The sequence below is a fragment of the Nannobrachium achirus genome, assembly GCF_963921795.1.
Source record: "Nannobrachium achirus genome assembly, chromosome: 23".
In the NCBI taxonomy this organism is placed as follows: domain Eukaryota; kingdom Metazoa; phylum Chordata; class Actinopteri; order Myctophiformes; family Myctophidae; genus Nannobrachium; species Nannobrachium achirus.
The window spans coordinates 2,505,738-2,523,744 of record NC_137830.1 but is presented as its reverse complement, the minus strand read 5'-3'; the positions used below and the strand labels follow the sequence as shown (position 1 = coordinate 2,523,744).

Here is an 18,007-nt window from a genome sequence, read left to right as displayed (position 1 = left end):
ATCCTAGAATATGTTGTTATCCTTGTATTAAGATGGTGTTCACAGTTCCATCCATGTTGTATTGATGTTGGTTCCATCCTAGAATATGTTGTTATCCTTGTATTAAGATGGTGTTCACAGTTCCATCCATGCTGTATTGATGTTGGTTCCATCCTAGAATATGTTGTTATCCTTGTATTAAGATGGTGTTCACAGTTCCATCCATGTTGTATTGATGTTGGTTCCATCCTAGAATATGTTGTTATCCTTGTATTAAGATGGTGTTCACAGTTCCATCCATGCTGTATTGATGTTGGTTCCATCCTAGAATATGTTGGTTGATCATTGTAGTGAACGGAGATGATGCGATGACGCGACTGTCCACTAGAGGCGGAAGTCCTATGTTAAGCAAAATAATTTCGTACAAAAATGCTTTTTATTCAACAATCCGGTAGCGGCGTGTAATGAACGTTGTGCGGCGTCAAATTGTTATCAAAGTTGGCTTAGGTAAGCACTTTATTTTTTAAATCTGATGTTCCTAGCTCAAACCGTTAAGGGCTCGATTGCCCACTACTCCTCAAGTTGAGGCGGCACCAGGACGGTCATGTATATGACCGTCCTGTATTCAGGGCTATTTGCAGATATAAATTATAATATGTTAGAACATACATGAACCACTTTAGCCCTATTTTATACTTTGGATATTTTCAAACATTTTGTATTTTTACTTTTGGTACTTAAAGTACATTTTCATACCAATACTGCCATACTTTTACTCAAGTACATTTTGAATTCCAGACTTTTACATGTAAGGGTGCCTTCACACCAAAATACCTATGAGAGTGGAATCAGCGTTCCGCCAATGCATTTCAATGAGAGTGAAGCGGTTTCATGCCAGCAGAGGATTTCTGCAAAAAACGCTCCCTTCTCATTGAAAAGCATTGGAGGAACGCGGATTCCACTCTCATAGGTATTTTGGTCTGAGGGCACCCTAAGGTTGCCCACACACCAAAATACCTAGAGTGGAATCCGCCAATGCGTTTCAATGAGAATGGAGCGTTTTTTGCCAGCAGAGGATTTCTGCAAACAAACGCTACATTCTCATTGAAATGCATTGGCGGATTCCACTCTAGATATTTTGGTGTGAGGGCACCCTAACAGAGTATTTCTATATAGCAGTATTTATTGATACTTTTACCCGAGTAAAAAAAGTAGTAGGCCTAGTACTTTTTCCATGTGTGTGTGTGTGTGTGTGTGTGTGTGTGTGTGTGCGTGTGTGTGTGTGTGTGTGTGTGTGTGTGTGTGTGTGCGTGCATTTCATATCTGGAATTCATCAATAATCACTTCAGTTTAACCTCTCAGCCTCTAATATGCTTAGCTCAACTCTCTTCACCGAAAAAACAGCAGATCTACAAGCTGTGAGCTTGTAGATCTGCTGTTTGAAGTTTTCAAATCTTACATCAAATGGGTCTGAAAAGTCACCTTCAGACTCTGCTACTCGTGACTTGTTAATAGACTTAGCCCCCTTCTATTGTTTTTATCACCCTGTTTTTTATTATTTTATTTTCTATTCATAATAATAATAGTACATCTTATTTATAAGGTGCCACTCAAGGTCAGGGATATGGAGGAGGTCAGACAGCTATGGAGGGGCAAGGTTATGGATGGCCTTGAAGGTATGGAGGAGGATTTTATAGTCGGTGCGCTGTTCGATGGGAAGCCAACGGAGTTGGTATAAAACAGGGGTGATGTGATTGATGGCAGGAGTTCTGGACTGGTGATAATATGGGCAGCACAGCGTTTCTGCTTTTGTTATTGATGTTATCCTATGCATAGTACTGTGTTCTATCTGTCTGTCTTTCAATGTTATATGAGATACATAAAGTACTGTGTTCTATCTGTCTGTCTTTCAATGTTATATGAGATACATAAAGTACTGTGTTCTATTTAATGTTATATGAGATACATAAAGTACTGTGTTCTATTCAATGTTATATGAGATACATAAAGTACTGGGGAATGGGTTTCAGAAGTCTCGGATCTCTTGGTAGAATGTGGTCTCGAGGAACATTATTTCCAGAGAACATCAGTTAATGTGGTGGAATTTATTAATAGAATCCGGGCGAAATGCATTCAGTCCTGGGCAGAAGAAATTTGGCAGAAGCCCAAATTAAGAACATATTGTCTACTTAAACAAGATTATAAATGTGAAAAATATATCTTGTATAATTTACCCAAGAGTCAAAGGTCACTCTGTGCGCAATTAAGATGTGGCATTCTGCCCCTACACATTGAAACAGGAAGGTACGGTGGCCTAGCAGAGGAAGAAAGAATATGTGAATACTGTGATCTGGGTGAAGTAGAGAACGAAATACATTTTATTTTATTGTGTCCTTTGTATCATGATTTGAGAGTATGTTTATTTAAAAAAGTTCATAACCCTGACATTCATTTAATAGAGTATGAGAATGGTTCCTTAATTACATTTCTTTTTGATCATGTATTTGCAGAATATCTCTTTAAAGCGTGGGGTAGGAGGAGAAGGGTGACTTAAAGTTGAATTTAAATGTTGACTTTTGTGTTATGTGCAGGCCATATGGAGATGTAGTGTATCGCAGGGGGGGGTGCACCCCTCTCATCTCTGCAGGCGTTTGAGTGTTTGCAGGGATGGGAGGGGTGTACTCACTCCTGTAAGGCACTTCAGTAAGGTACTCACTTCTGTGAGATACTGTATTTGTATTAAGCTGGTGGTGGAATGCACACTGGAATGTCTGTTTTGTTGGTTATACGTACAGTATGTATTTGATGTGTCTGATAATCCCATGTGGGATGGGTCAAATATTGTCCAGACACGGAAATAAAATATTCATTCATTCATTCATTCATTCATTCATTCATTCATACTGTGTTCTATTCAATGTTATATGAGCAGGAGAGGACCTGGTGAGACGTAGGAGGAGCCCGGCCAGGAGTCAACCCATAGAGCCTAGTTCTTCCACGCGCCAGAATAGTGCCCCCAGTCCCGGCAGAGTAGTTCCGGTGCAGCACATTGAGTGACCCTGTCTTTCCCTAATAGGACTGATCGTGGATAGCTACTGGGACGTAAGTCGGGACTTGATCAACCCCGGCTGGGTCACCTGGGCGAGGGTGTATGATGTTGCGAGACCCGAAACACCCGAGGACCCCAGGCTACATCACTGATGATACGTCCCAGGTGCATCCTTGTGATGTTTTTTTTACACTATTAGTTCTATTTATAGTGGCTCATAGGAATAGACTATGTGACAACCAGGAATAGTTTGGTGACCACCGGAGACTCGGTTGACAGCCGGAATTTAGACGGCACCCGGGAGCAGGTTGGGTTAGCGCCCCAGCCTGTGTCTTCCGTGAGGAAGAAGCCCAACAAATCCACGGTGAGGCCTTTAGGAGGGCCATTCAACTGCAGCAGCTGAATGGAATGTTTGGATTGGGGTCTGGTGCAACGCACAGGTTCTGAACCTGGTGAGAGCAGGAGAGGACCTGGTGAGACGTAGGAGGAGCCCGGCCAGGAGTCAACCCATAGAGCCTAGTTCTTCCACGCGCCAGAATAGTGCCCCCAGTCCCGGCAGAGTAGTTCCGGTGCAGCACATTGAGTGACCCTGTCTTTCCCTAATAGGACTGATCGTGGATAGCTACTGGGACGTAAGTCGGGACTTGATCAACCCCGGCTGGGTCACCTGGGCGAGGGTGTATGATGTTGCGAGACCCGAAACACCCGAGGACCCCAGGCTACATCACTGATGATACGTCCCAGGTGCATCCTTGTGATGTTTTTTTTACAATATGAGATACATAAAGTACTGTGTTCTATCTGTCTGTCTTTCAATGTTATATGAGATACATAAAGTACTGTGTTCTATTCAATGTTATATGAGATACATAAAGTGGTTCCTGTGTAAATAAGCCGTAAAGCTTACTAGGATCTCCTTTTATTGACCTTGTACCAGTGATTTGTGCTGTCATGAAACTGTACTTTTTTCCTATTGCAAACTGTTCATAAACTCTTCAATCAATCAATATTACACTACATAAATATTATGCACATCTTTCTCACTAAGATACAATATGTTACTGAGAAATATCAGTTTCCATCAGAACTGAGTGAAAATAACTTTATACTTGATGTTTAACCACTTGAACCCCAGCATCACTATTCTGGGGGGAAGGTTCACCAGAAATACAAGCTCACAGCTTGTAGATCTGCTGTTCTTTTTGGTAAAGAGAGTTGAGGTTGTTGGAAAAAGAACTCATCAAGTACAGTGCAAATCAGGTGTGTTTCACTAAGCATAATGTAGTGATATTGATGATGAATTCCAAATGTTATCAGATTATTCTGGGTCACCTTTGGACTGGCATCACAGCACCCTAGGGTGCCACAGCACCCACTTTGGGAAACCACTGTGTGTGTGTGTGTGTGTGTGTGTGTGTGTGTGTGTGTGTGTGTGTGTGTGTGTGTGTGTGTGTGTGTGTGTGTGTGTGTGTGCGCGCGTGCATGTGTGTGTGTGTGTGTGTGTGTGTGTGTGTGTGTGTGTGTGTGTGTGTGTGTGTGTGTGTGTGTGTGTGTGTGTGTGTGTGTGAGTGTGTGTGTGTGTGTGTGTGTAGTTTAGTATTGGTCTAGTATTAGTGTGTGTTAATGTTGTTAACTATGCGTGATGAGCTTGTAGATGTGCTTTTTTTGTTTTGTTTTAGGCTTACAGTTAAACATGGCTTTTTCCCCCCTCCAGATCTCACAGTGATCACTCCGTTGGGCCGTTCTTGTATTCTGTTTTTGTTTTACTGACTGTGGTTAAGGTTAGGAATAAGGTTAGGATTAACTGTTTACTGAGGTTAAGGGTATGAATAAGGTTTAAATGTTTAGGCATTGATTACAGAGGTTACGTTTAGGAACACCAGGAACAGACTATTATTTCAGATTATAGTGACAGTAAAGTTTCTTTTTTAACAATATATTTATTAGACTTTTTCCTTTTTCAGCAGAAAATATTACAACATTTTATATACATTTATGAAACAAAAAGCCAGAAAAAACTAAAATGCAATAGCATGAAAAAACACAAAACCATAAAAAAAGAAAAACGACAACAACTACAAAAACAAATACACTATTCCCCCCCCCCCCCCCCCCCCCCCCAAACAAAGACAAACAAAGACACAATTCTCTTAACCGTTGTGAAATACTCGGTTTCCCCAGACTTTTCCATGACAATGCAATTATTCTCTTAGCCTGTAAAAGACAAATGTCAATAAACTTGATTTCACTGGTTTTAAGTCTGTGTCCATCTGGATAGAGGCCAAGCAGAAATAGTGACAGTAAAGTTGATTACATGTAATCAATGTTGTGTTCTGTGTCTCCTTCCTAGCATCGTCCAGTTTCTCTTCATCCTGATCATCGTCCAGTGCAGACATGTTGAGAAGAGCTTCCACTCAGGTGAGACGATCACTCCTTTTATGGGTTTAATGATGCTTAGCCTGATAGTTCACTTCAGACACATTATTATTGTGACTGAAAGTCGCAGTATACCATGAGACATTTCTCATGGTATACTGTCTTCATCAGGCATGCCTGATGAAGACCCACAAGTGGTCAAAACGTTGCTAACTAAATAAACTTACCTGGGAGCCTATTGAACGGTGTGCAAGCTTCTCCTTCTCTCCTGTCGGTAAATATTCCTATCATCTGCCCAAAATCTGCCGCTCCACAGTCCTATAAGCCCGAGTTATACTTCCCCGTACAGCACAGTGGGTCTGGCTGGCGAAACTAGCAGATCTACAAGCTCGCAACACGTCGCGACCGCTACACATTCTGAGCTTGTAGATCTGTGCAGTGTGGGGTTACTATAGTAACGTACTGGGTCTTCTCAGACACTGTACGCTGTGAACAAACCAGATGAGACGGGTTGTGATGGTGTCACGTCTCAAATCCCATTGATTGAGTGGTGATAATAACATATAGTAGACAGGTTTAGTTACCAGACTAGACACAAAAGCTTGTAAGACCAACGACAGGGCACAACGCGCTCCTGCAATAGCAGATCTACATGCAGATGTAGATCTGCTATTTTCACAATAGAACCGTGGCTAACTATATCCCCCTAGTCTCGTGAGGCCAGACTGTTGCCTCCGCGATTTGGGCAAATGCTCCCGGCATACAGTTTGGCAAACGGAAATAGAAACGATGAGTGCAAGATAAAGCGGATGTGACGCAACCGCTCCCTTGGTGCTGTAGCAATAACATGTCCTACTGGAAGCGTTAAGTCTCCTTTCAATATTTCTGGGGGCGTTATTTCGTCTTTCTCTGGTGTTATTGGTGTTACATCCATGATGTTTTCAAACGTTTTCTTAAACTATACACCCATAACAAGAATAGGCCGCTCGAATGACTGTCTCTGTGTGTGTGTGTGTGTGTGTGTGTGTGTGTGTGTGTGTGTGTGTGTGTGTGTGTGTGTGTGTGTGTGTGTGTGTGTGTGTGTGTGTGTGTGTGTGTGGCCATGAACCGGGTGCAGCTGCTGGGCTGCATGAGGCAGGTGGAGGGGCGTAACCCCGTCACCATCTTCTCCATGGCAACCAACGAGATGTGGCGCTCCACCCCAGACGGAGCACAAGGATGGAGAAACAGCAGGAGGTGGAGGTGGGTACCATGGTGGGGTTTAACGACAAACTACGTCAGGGGTGGAGAAACTTTGATGATGGAGAGGACAACTATATTTCCACACTCACTCCAGAGGAACACAATGCATATACTGTCAAAAATAGCCGATCTACAAGCTCAAAATCACCTGTAATGGTCATAGCAATATGTTTTCTACTGTCAGTGTGGACAAATAATTTCTGATATTTTCAAAACTATTTACCTCTTGTTTTATACAAGACTTTTGTTTTTGTGTGTGACTTTTTTTGCTATTTTGTTTGTTCCAAGAGAAGAAACTTCATCATTTCATTATTAATCGTTCCATGACAATGTTTTTGTTCAATGAGGTTTGGTATTATAGATGGAAATGGGGCTGTTTTCTGTGTTTCCTTCATGTTTAGACTAGTCATGTAGTGAGTTACAGATGTCCAAAATAGGACCGTAATCTTTAGCTTGTGGTCCTTGGACTTTTGGTATTTTGCTGAGAGGCCCCTGAACCATCTTAAGTTGAGTAGCCCTGATCTAGACCAGTGGTTCTCAACCTGTGTAGTAAGGGAAAGTTAGCAGTCTTTGACCAATCAGGGAACTAAATCGTTACCAATAGCTTTCTTCACAAATGTGTTCATAAAGGTGTCTACTATCACCTCTGAACCTTTTCAATCACAACTCCCTTGAGAAACTTTGTGGGAGCCAATCAAAGTTGGGGGTATCGGGATACCCTGGGCCTGGGATTAAAGGGGAAAAAATAAAAAATGGCCAATATGAGTGTATGAGGTGTGTAATTAGGGTATTTTTGGGCTGCTGAATCCATTCCAACCATTTGTTTTCAGTTAAAATGACTCCTTGGCGATAAAATAGGCCTAATTGGCTAAGGCTTAGCCAATCATGTCATTCGAGTTCACCTGTGTCCTGTTAGTCCCTATGTTTTAAACCCTGTGTTTGAGTGTTCCTTGTCAGATTGCATCATGTTATCCTGTGTGTCATGTGTGCTTACCCGCCTGATCTTGAATAGTTTTCATGAATTCAAACCCTACTCCAACCATTTTTTTTTATTGCCAATATTATATGTCTCGTGGCCTATTTTATGGCCAAGGAGTATTTTTTACTGATAACTAATGGTTGGAATGGATTCAGCAGCCACAAAATACCCTAATTACACACCTCATACGCTCATATTGGCCATTCTTTTTATTTTTTCCCCTTTAATCCCAGGCCCTCGGGATACCCCCAACTTTGATTGGCTCCCACAAAATGCTCACAACGCGAGGCGTTGAGAGCATGTAGATCTGCTATTTTCACAAAAGAACAAAATGTTATACAAAATGCAATGCCTCAACTCTTATTGCTCGTCAGGGTGGGGGGTCCCCAGTTAAAATATGATTATTTTGGGGGTCCCCAGTTTAAGTATGGTTATTTTGGGGGTCGTGGCCTGAAAAGGTTGAGACCCATGGCTCGAGACTGTAGATATGCTGGGAGGTGTGTGTGGTAACGGCTGTGTTTGGCGCCCTCTGCAGGAGAGATGAGTCAGAAGACCACATGGCATCTCTGTGTTCAAACCTGGTCTGAGAGACATGGCTTACAACTACATTAAGAAAGGGTAGAGTACACACACACACACACACACACACACACTTTGGCGTCACACAAACATTCAACACATTCACATTTAATCCATTAACTTATCTTTGTAAAGATTACAGCGCTACGATTCTAATGCATAAACTCTGCTAAGAGGATAACAACACTACGTTTCCATTGTGCTCCTGTGTATTCAATTCATCTCTGTTTGTCGGTGTGTGTTTTTATTGTCACAGTGCCAGAGTCCTGGTGGAAGGGAAGCTGGACTACGGAGAATATGTGGACAATAACCAAGTGAGGAGACAAGCTACCACCATCATAGCAGGTCAGTTATTATAGAACCAAGTGAGGAGACAGGCTACCACCATCATAGCAGGTCAGTTATTATATAACCAAGTGAGGAGACAGGCTACCACCATCATAGCAGGTCAGTTATTATAGAACCAAGTGAGGAGACAGGCTACCACCATCATAGCAGGTCAGTTATTATAGAACCAAGTGAGGAGACAAGCTACCACCATCATAGCAGGTCAGTTATTATAGAACCAAGTGAGGAGACAGGCTACCACCATCATAGCAGGTCAGTTATTATAGAACCAAGTGAGGAGACAGGCTACCACCATCATAGCAGGTCAGTTATTATAGAACCAAGTGAGGAGACAAGCTACCACCATCATAGCAGGTCAGTTATTATAGAACCAAGTGAGGAGACAAGCTACCACCATCATAGCAGGTCAGTTATTATAGAACCAAGTGAGGAGACAAGCTACCACCATCATAGCAGGTCAGTTATTATAGAACCAAATGAGGAGACAAGCTACCACCATCATAGCAGGTCAGTTATTATAGAACCAAGTGAGGAGACAAGCTACCACCATCATAGCAGGTCAGTTATTATAGAACCAAGTGAGGAGACAAGCTACCACCATCATAGCAGGTCAGTTATTATAGAACCAAGTGAGGAGACAAGCTACCACCATCATAGCAGGTCAGTTATTATAGAACCAAGTGAGGAGACAAGCTACCACCATCATAGCAGGTCAGTTGGCATTAAAAGAAACTCTTGGAGCGTCGTCCAGGGTGTTTTAGGGAAGGGAGAAGAGTCTGGGACGTGTGGAGCGTCGTCCAGGATGTTTTAGGGAAGGGAGAAGAGTCTGGGACGTGTGGAGCGTCGTCCAGGATGTTTTAGGGAAGGGAGAAGAGTCTGGGACGTGTGGAGCGTCGTCCAGGGTGTTTTAGGGAAGGGAGAAGAGTCTGGGACGCGCGGAGCGTCGTCCAGGGTGTTTTAGGGAAGGGAGAAGAGTCTGGGACGCGCGGAGCGTCGTCCAGGGTGTTTTAGGGAAGGGAGAAGAGTCTGGGACGCGCGGAGCGTCATCCAGGGTGTTTTAGGGAAGGGAGAAGAGTCTGGGACGCGTGGAGCGTCGTCCAGGGTGTTTTAGGGAAGGGAGAAGAGTCTGGGACGTGTGGAGCGTCGTCCAGGGCAGGGGTTTCAAACTTCTTTTGCTCAGGCCACACCTGTAAATAACATTTTCATCCACGACACCCCTGAATTACAGTATCTTACATTTATGTCAACAAATATGTAAATGATTGCCTCTAAGATACAGTTCATGTCACGAGAATATCTAACTTTTGTACTCGAAGTTTAACCACTTGAACCCCAGCAGTGTGGAGACAAGCTACCACCATCATAGCAGGTCAGTTATTATAGAACCAAGTGAGGAGACAAGCTACCATCATCATAGCAGGTCAGTTATTATAGAACCAAGTGAGGAGACAAGCTACCACCATCATAGCAGGTCAGTTATTATAGAACCAAGTGAGGAGACAAGCTACCACCATCATAGCAGGTCAGTTAGTATAGAACCAAGTGAGGAGACAAGCTACCACCATCATAGCAGGTCAATTAGCATTAAAATATACATCAGGTCAGGAATTTAATTAAGGCCATGGCCGTCGTTGCCCCTCAGTTTGGCCTTGTGACCCTCAAACCAATGGCATGACCTGAGGCCACAGTGGCCTTAATGCCCCTCAAACCAATGGTATGACCTGAGACCACAGTGGCCTTAATGCCCCTGTTGACTGTAGCACTTTCTTGTCAATATGTAGACTGTAGACATCGGTGTCTCTTTCTTGTTATGTAAACACCAGTGTCTCTTTCTTGTCAATATGTAGACAGTAGACACCAGTGTCTCTTTCTGGTCATGTAGACACCAGTGTCTCTTTCTGGTCATGTAGACACCAGTGTCTCTTTCTTGTCATGTAGACACCAGTGTCTTTTGTTGAGATTCTGAAATCTTAACTCCCCATCTTTAAGTCCCCATCTTTAAACCAATCCAGTGACTTTGATTGGTGCAGGGCTGAGCATGGATCAGATTGTAAATACCATCATTTATCTATTTCACTGCAGATTAGATTATCATCCCTAACCTTTAGGCCTTCCTGCCCTGGCGTTTGGCCTTTGTACCCTAAGAAAATGCACCAAAAATACAACAATACACCAAAAATACACCTTGCTCCTAAAATGATGAAATTCCAGGCCCTAACAATTTACACTGTAAGCATTTAGCAGACACTCTTAATCCATTTAGGACCTGAAAAATAGTTTACGGAAGCCGCTTTGAAATACCTCTGATGTCTGACTGTACCTCGTGCCGTTTTACATTTCTGACTAATAAAACTATACAATAAACAGATCAATGAATCCATCCATGGATCCTGTGTTTCTAATAAACTAATCAATAAACAGATCAATGAATCCATCCATGGATCCTGTGTTTCTAATAAACTAATCAATAAACAGATCAATGAATCCATCCATGGATCCTGTTACTAATAAACTAATCAATAAACAGATCAATGAATCCATCATGGATCCTGTGTTTCTAATAAACAAATCAATAAACAGATCAATATATCCATCCATGGATACTGTGTTTTTGAGCGGTGCTAACCGCTCCTATAGACCGCTTAGAAAAAATGATGTCACAAATGATATCACAAATGATGATGACATGAGTCCGCTAGACCAATGAAACACTTCGATTCTGTTGATCTGTCCATGATGTCATAGTCACATAGGCACCCGATTGGTTAACTCTGATTTAGAACGCGTTTAGGCCGCCTAAATTACGTCATAAAAAATTATTGAGCGGTGCTAACATTGAATTTCAAAATAGTTCATTTGAATTTCTCAATTGTATGAGTCATGTATTATCTATAATACATGAAAACAAACCACACTTTTAGATAGAGCGCTTTAATCACAGGGCCCTGTCTAAAAGTGTGGTTTGTTTTCATGTATTATAGAGAATATCCAGCTCAAGACAATTTTGAAATTCAAAGAATATAAATAAACAGCTTATCACAAATGATGATGACATGAGTCCACTAGACCAATGAAACACTTCGATTCTGTTGATCTGTCCATGATGTCATAGTCACATAGGCACCCGATTGGTTAACTCTGATTTAGAACGCGTTTAGGCCGCCTAAATTACGTCATAAAAAATTATTGAGCGGTGCTAACCTTGAATTTCAAAATAGTTCATTTGAATTTCTCAATTGTATGAGTCATGTATTATCTATAATACATGAAAACAAACCACACTTTTAGACAGAGCGCTTTAATCACAGGGCCCTGTCTAAAAGTGTGGTTTGTTTTCATGTATTATAGAGATATCCAGCTCAAGACAATTTTGAAATTCAAAGAATATAAATAAACAGCTTATGATTATCATGTAGATCGAAGTACAAGCTTTACCACGCCTAACCAACTCCATATCCTGGACACATCATGGGAGCGAAAATACAGTAGAACCTCCTTCTCCTCTTTGGATCTGCAACTACTGTTGAATTTTGTACAATCGGTCTCTCATCTTGCCGGCCTTCTGGCTAAACTGGGACAGTGATCATGAAGGTGATACCTATAATAATCTTGGGCTTCTCAGCCATCATTTGCAAGAATAATCTTGGGCTTCTCAGCCATCATTTGCAAGAAGACATCAAATATCGTCCCAACAGAAATAACACATGCCAGACTTGTCTTTTCGAATGACTTTGTCTTCAAAGTATCTTAACATGACCTTTCAGGGTCATTAGAATGCACTATCCTCATGTATTCTAATATTTAGGTACCGGTATGTAGACATGGCAAAGTCCAGCTTATGGTCCTTATAGTACCAGTACTCATCCAGACACCACAGCCCCACACAGAACACCTGGAACACAAAGAAGGGGGCGGTGGCTCTCTCCCTGAAGAGCTCCAGGAAATCAGGCACCATCAACAGTTGGGTCTCTCCTTAGGTCCTCTGTACAGGTGGGTCTCTCCTTAGGTCCTCTTCCTCAGGTGGGTCTCTCCTTAGGTCCTTAGGTCCCACTTCTCCAGGTATTCTTTGTCTTTCTTAGGGTGATGAATAACACCGGTAGGTTTCCCCCGCACAGTCCTTTCCAAAGTTTCCTCTGCCTTCAGGATGCCGAGTCTGAAGTCGGCCACATTTGGACGCAGCTTCCGTCCCCTATGGTAAACAGCCAGTGCAGACTCAAAATCCCCCATGGTGCACAGTGCCTCTGCCTTACAGTACAATCCCTTGTAAAATGTCTTGTCATGTTTAAGAGATGCCTCAGCGTCCCTTAAAGCATTTTCTGGATCCCCCATCTTCAGGAAACATTTAGATCGCTCAGCGAGGCAGTCCTTGTCTTCCACCTTGAGCATTAATCCCATGGAATAGCTTTCTATAGCTTTGATATAGTGCCCCTTTTGGTACAACTGATCTCCCATTGCCAAATAACTTTGAAATGTCGGGAAGAAGGGGATAACCTTTGGTGGGACGACCTTTGGCGCTGGGGCTCCTTCCGTGTCAATCATGGTGGCGGCCATTTCAGCCTTTATGTGGTGCTCGCTGCTCGTGCGATACCAGACAATTGTGATCCGCTTTTGGAGAAATTACCTGTGTTGGTTTGACTGCTGCTTTTATATCCGTTACGCTGACGACAGATCTACCCATGACGTCATCCATTGCTTTGTGGAGTTCAGTTTTGAAGCCTTGAAATTACTTTAACTCTGCTCTAACAGCGGTTCTCAAACTGTGTGTCCCATAATAATATATTTTATCAAGAAACGGAAAAAAGGTTGTTACACAAACACTGAAGAGGATGCCTCGACTCCTCATCACGCATCAACAGTCATCAGCTGAGCACAGACAGCGGCACACAAGTCACAAGAAGAGATGATGATGCGGCGGCTCATTTATTACTTGTGAATTATGTTCAATATATGAGCGGGTGTGTACGTGTGTTTTTGTTATAATTAGCCTACTCCGGGTCCGCATCCATGTGGTTAAATGTGTACCCTCGCGGAGTTGCATTTACCGTGATAAATGTTGCCGACAGACGACAGACAGCAGATCCAGTCCAGACTGTTATTTATACTGTACCAAAAATCACGGCGGGTCAATCACCCGGGTCTGTGGTTCTACATTATTTTGACTAAATGCTTCGGTTTTTTACACGTGTGAGAACCACCTTCATGTGGCGCGCGGCCCAAAGGGGAGCAGAATTGGAGCGGAGAGCGGGTCGGCACATAAATAACGTGCATGTCTACTATGCATGGGGCCGTAATTAACGTACGTAGTTCTCACCCAAAAACGTACACAAAATCAACCATACGTAACTATAAATGGCCCTTTACCTGGCAAACTACAACCTCCAAGGACCCCTGGTGTAAAAAATGACCACATGTGCAAAAAATGACCAAATGACCACCCCAACGGGGCTGCTCACGGGGAATTCCTGGGGACCACCCACTCCTGGTGCTCCAGAACGGATGCAAAAGTGGTGGCGCCCCCAGTGGAGGACCCCCTCCACTGCAGCTCACATAAAATGCCGTAACTCGGGCTAGGAGCGTCCGGGAGAGCCGGGGCCGGTACCTATTCGTCCGCCAAGGCAACGCGGAGACCCCACCCCTCATTTCTCACATGGCCCTCTTCTAGCGCCACCTGCAGGCCGATTTTTAAAACACATTTTTGGACACTGCTCCTACAGTTTTTGCCCTAAAATCACGCAAATCGCTACACAGTATGTCTACACTCATCCCATCAACATTAATCTGTCCCATATAGCGCCACCTGCAGGCCGATTTTTAAAAAACACATTTTTGGACACTGCTCCTACAGATTTTGCCCTAAAATCACGGAAATCACTACACAGCATGTCTACACTCATGTCATCAACATGGATCAGGAAGATTTTGGAAAAACCCATTTTTGCCTTATTTGTGGAGATAAGCGACCATCTCCCGATTAGGGAGTCTTACTGGTACTCCCTAAATATTTCTGCACCGCTCACTTCGCACGGGTGTGATTTCAGGTTCAGATTTCAGATTGTGAATACTAAACTGCTAATGTTGAATTCGGCTAATTCATGGTTAGAACAGTTATTGATCGATCACGGCCATTTGATTGAAGACACACAAAGCATTATTATTATTATAGATTATTTAAAGAAAAACAAGGCTTGAAAATTGTCCACAATGTATCTCCCTAAATATATTTGCACCGCTCACTTCGCACGGGTGCGATTTTTAATAAACTAATCAATAAACAGATCAATGAATCCATCATGGATCCTGTGTTTCTCTGCCAGATAACATCATCTTCCTGAGTGACAACGAACGAGAGCGAGTCTGAAGGACGACGTTGTAAACACCTGGAGGAGAACTCCTGATGGTCTGATGAGTTGAAAGACTCTGAGCTCTGATAACCAGTAAGACACCTCAGGGTGACAAGCGACCTCACCCTAAAGGGCGTTGAGGTAACGCCATGTCTTGGTCATCAGGCCAGTGATGTATATGGGACCATACAGTATATGGAGTCCCCTGGTAGCCATATATGGAGATCCATGTACTGTATATGGAGATGTGCTGTGAGAGCCCAAACATGCTTACTCAGTTATTCGTTAAGTGAAAGTCCTATGACGTCTATGACGTCTGACATCATACATACAATCCCTTGTATGCCCATACATGGAGATCCCTGTCTTTAGAACCAGCCACACAGATCTGGGCTGTCTTGGCCATCTGTCTTGGCCATGGCTATGGATTCTGTTAGTGTGGTATGTGGCCGATGTGGCCTCCATATATGGGCATTCCCATATGAGGCCATATGAGGAGTCATTCAATGGATGAGTTAAGGTCATGGTTTTGGAGTCATTCAATGGATGAGTTCAGGTCATGTTTTTGTAGTCATTCAATGGATGAGTTAAGGTCATGTTTTGTAGTCATTCAATGGATGAGTTAAGGTCATGTTTTTGTAGTCATTCAATGGATGAGTTAAGGTCATGTTTTTGTAGTCATTCAATGGATGAGTTCAGGTCATGTTTTTGGAGTCATTCAATGGATGAGTTCAGGTCATGTTTTTGTAGTCATTCAATGGATGAGTTGAGGTTTTGTAGTCATTCAATGGATTAGTTGAGGTCATGTTTTTGGAGTCATTCAATGGATGAGTTGAGGTCATGGTTTTGGAGTCATTCAATGGATGAGTTCAGGTCATGGTTTTGGAGTCATTCAATGGATGAGTTCAGGTCATGGTTTTGGAGTCATTCAATGGATGAGTTCAGGTCATGGTTTTGGAGTCATTCATACTGATCTGAAGAGCAGTAAAAGCACAATGTTACAGACTGTTCATCATCTTGATTATTCTGATGGTTTCTTTTCCCTGTATTGTATATATCTCCCCTTTAATAATACCAATTTGTTTTGTGTTTTATATCATTTTTATCATCGATTCGTCACCTTTACAACGAGATAGCGTTTGTAAGCATCAGGCATTCATGGAATGAGCACCACAGCCAAACGTGTGGGTAGCGCCAACCCAAAATTTGCCAACATTCGGCCCATTATATCCCCTCTTTAATTATGACGGTGTTTGATATCATTGTTATCGTTGATTTGTCACCTTTACAACGAGGTACATCTTGTAAGGATCTGGCATTCGTGGAATGAGCAACACAGCCAAGCGTGTGGGTAGCACCCCTCCAAAAATGGTCAAAATGGCCTGGCAGGCCTGCAATACTGTTATTTTGGTGTTCACCTTTGTTGCTTGGAGCATTGAATGATTGCACTCTTCCACAGTAAAAAAAAAAAAAAAAAAAAAACACACATTGTGGCCATTTTTACACTTTGTTAATGTTAAGCTCAGTGTCAGGGAAGCCCAAAATCTGGGTTAATGCCAGCAGAACAGAATTGCAAGCCATTTTGGCAATAATTTGGTCGGCGCTATCCACACGTTTGGCTGTGTAGCTCATGCCTCGAATGCCCGATGCTTACAAGCTGTACCTCGTTGTAAAGGTGATAAATCAATGATAAAAATGATGTAAAGCACAATACAAATTGGTATTATTAAAGGGGAGATATAATGGACCAAAGTCAAGTTTCCTTTCTTTTTGTGCTGAGTTTATATGTATTTGTTATTTATGTTTTAAATATTGAGTTCAATAAAACCACTTATCAGTGTGACATATACAGTATATACTTACGGGTCCATTTGGTTTCATCTGTACACTTTCTGAGTTTTGGGGGTCTTTTAAATAAATAAATAGAAGTTTGAGAACCACTGCACTAGTTAGTGTTATGGTTTAGTAGCCTAACAGCAGAACAGCAGAAAGTATGTTGTAGTTCTCTATTTGGCCACACAAGGGCACTGTACACCCATGCAATGAAGCGCAGCTAAGCAGTGATTCTCATCTCAATGAGTGAAGGAGACAGTGGACATTATGAAGTCACACTCAGCATGACATCTCATTAATGTGAGCAGCTAATTCTCAGTACCAGTGATTCACATTTTGCATTATGCGGTAGAATTCAGCAAAATGTACAAATCCACATGCAGTGGTTCTCAAACAAGGACCCCTAAACTGACATGTATTTGGCCTTCCCCCCTGTCTGAAAATATTTTGCTGCCAGGGATCCCCTTACAAGATATGTTATAATGTCAAAAATATTCAAACCTAACCAGGACTTTTATTTGGTAAGATTTGTGTGTTGTAAGCTTGTATAGGTTGGCTATTTTCAAATAGCAAATGTATATAGAGTGGCTGGATTCGGTGCTGGAATTGGAACAGTGTTCGGCAGTGTTCGGCTGAGCTCTACAGTTTACTGTAAGTCACAAGACTTCCGGAAAGTACTGTTCTGTGTTCTTAAAGGGACGACACCATGAATTTCACATTTTTCATGTTCTTGTTTTTTGGTCTTCCCAGTGTCTCTTCCAGACCCCTCAATAAAACCATTCATTAACTCTAAGCCTTGCCTTTCATTTCAGTGGTTTTCTGAATGGGCGTGTCTGAACGGTGCTCTTTTGAAATCTGCCCTCAGTCTAGGTCACCTTTGGGCTCATTTCCTATTGACCGAATTCACGTTACGCAACTTCCTGGTGCTGACGTCACGGTTGAAGGGGAAACCCTGCAAAAAGCCCATAGTGTTAACACAGAAATCGCAAGTTTAATGCAATTTCCGAATAGTAAAGTATAAAATACGACTATAGCATGATCAAGAACACAAGATAGTAAAAGGCACAAAGCATTATAATTGACTTTACCGTTCAAAATAATGATTTGTTGGCTTTAAGTCCAGCGATTTCTGTGTTATTTTACCCTTCAAAGCTGACGTAAGCACCAGGAAGTTGCTGAGAAATTTGCTGAGTGCGCGTGAGTGGGCGGGCCGTGAATAGGGTCTGTTGGGCCCCCTCGAGAAGGGGGAAGCACTTTTTGGGAGGCTATATTCTATTGAGA

At 42.5% G+C, this 18,007-nt stretch overlaps 2 protein-coding genes across 2 annotated transcripts in view; both read left to right on the top strand.

Annotated features, from left to right (window-relative positions):
• Positions 1-18,007, top strand: part of LOC308308493 (protein NLRC3-like) — a 280,490-nt gene that overhangs the window by 48,163 nt on the left and 214,320 nt on the right. The gene's annotated exons all lie outside the window — the stretch shown is intronic.
• LOC308308491 (uncharacterized protein) overlaps positions 3,315-18,007 on the top strand; it is a gene marked incomplete at its 3' end in the record, with an annotated part of 306,519 nt that continues 291,826 nt past the window's right edge. The window contains exon 1 of the mRNA XM_080753905.1: positions 3,315-3,455. The remainder of the gene's footprint in view (positions 3,456-18,007) is intronic.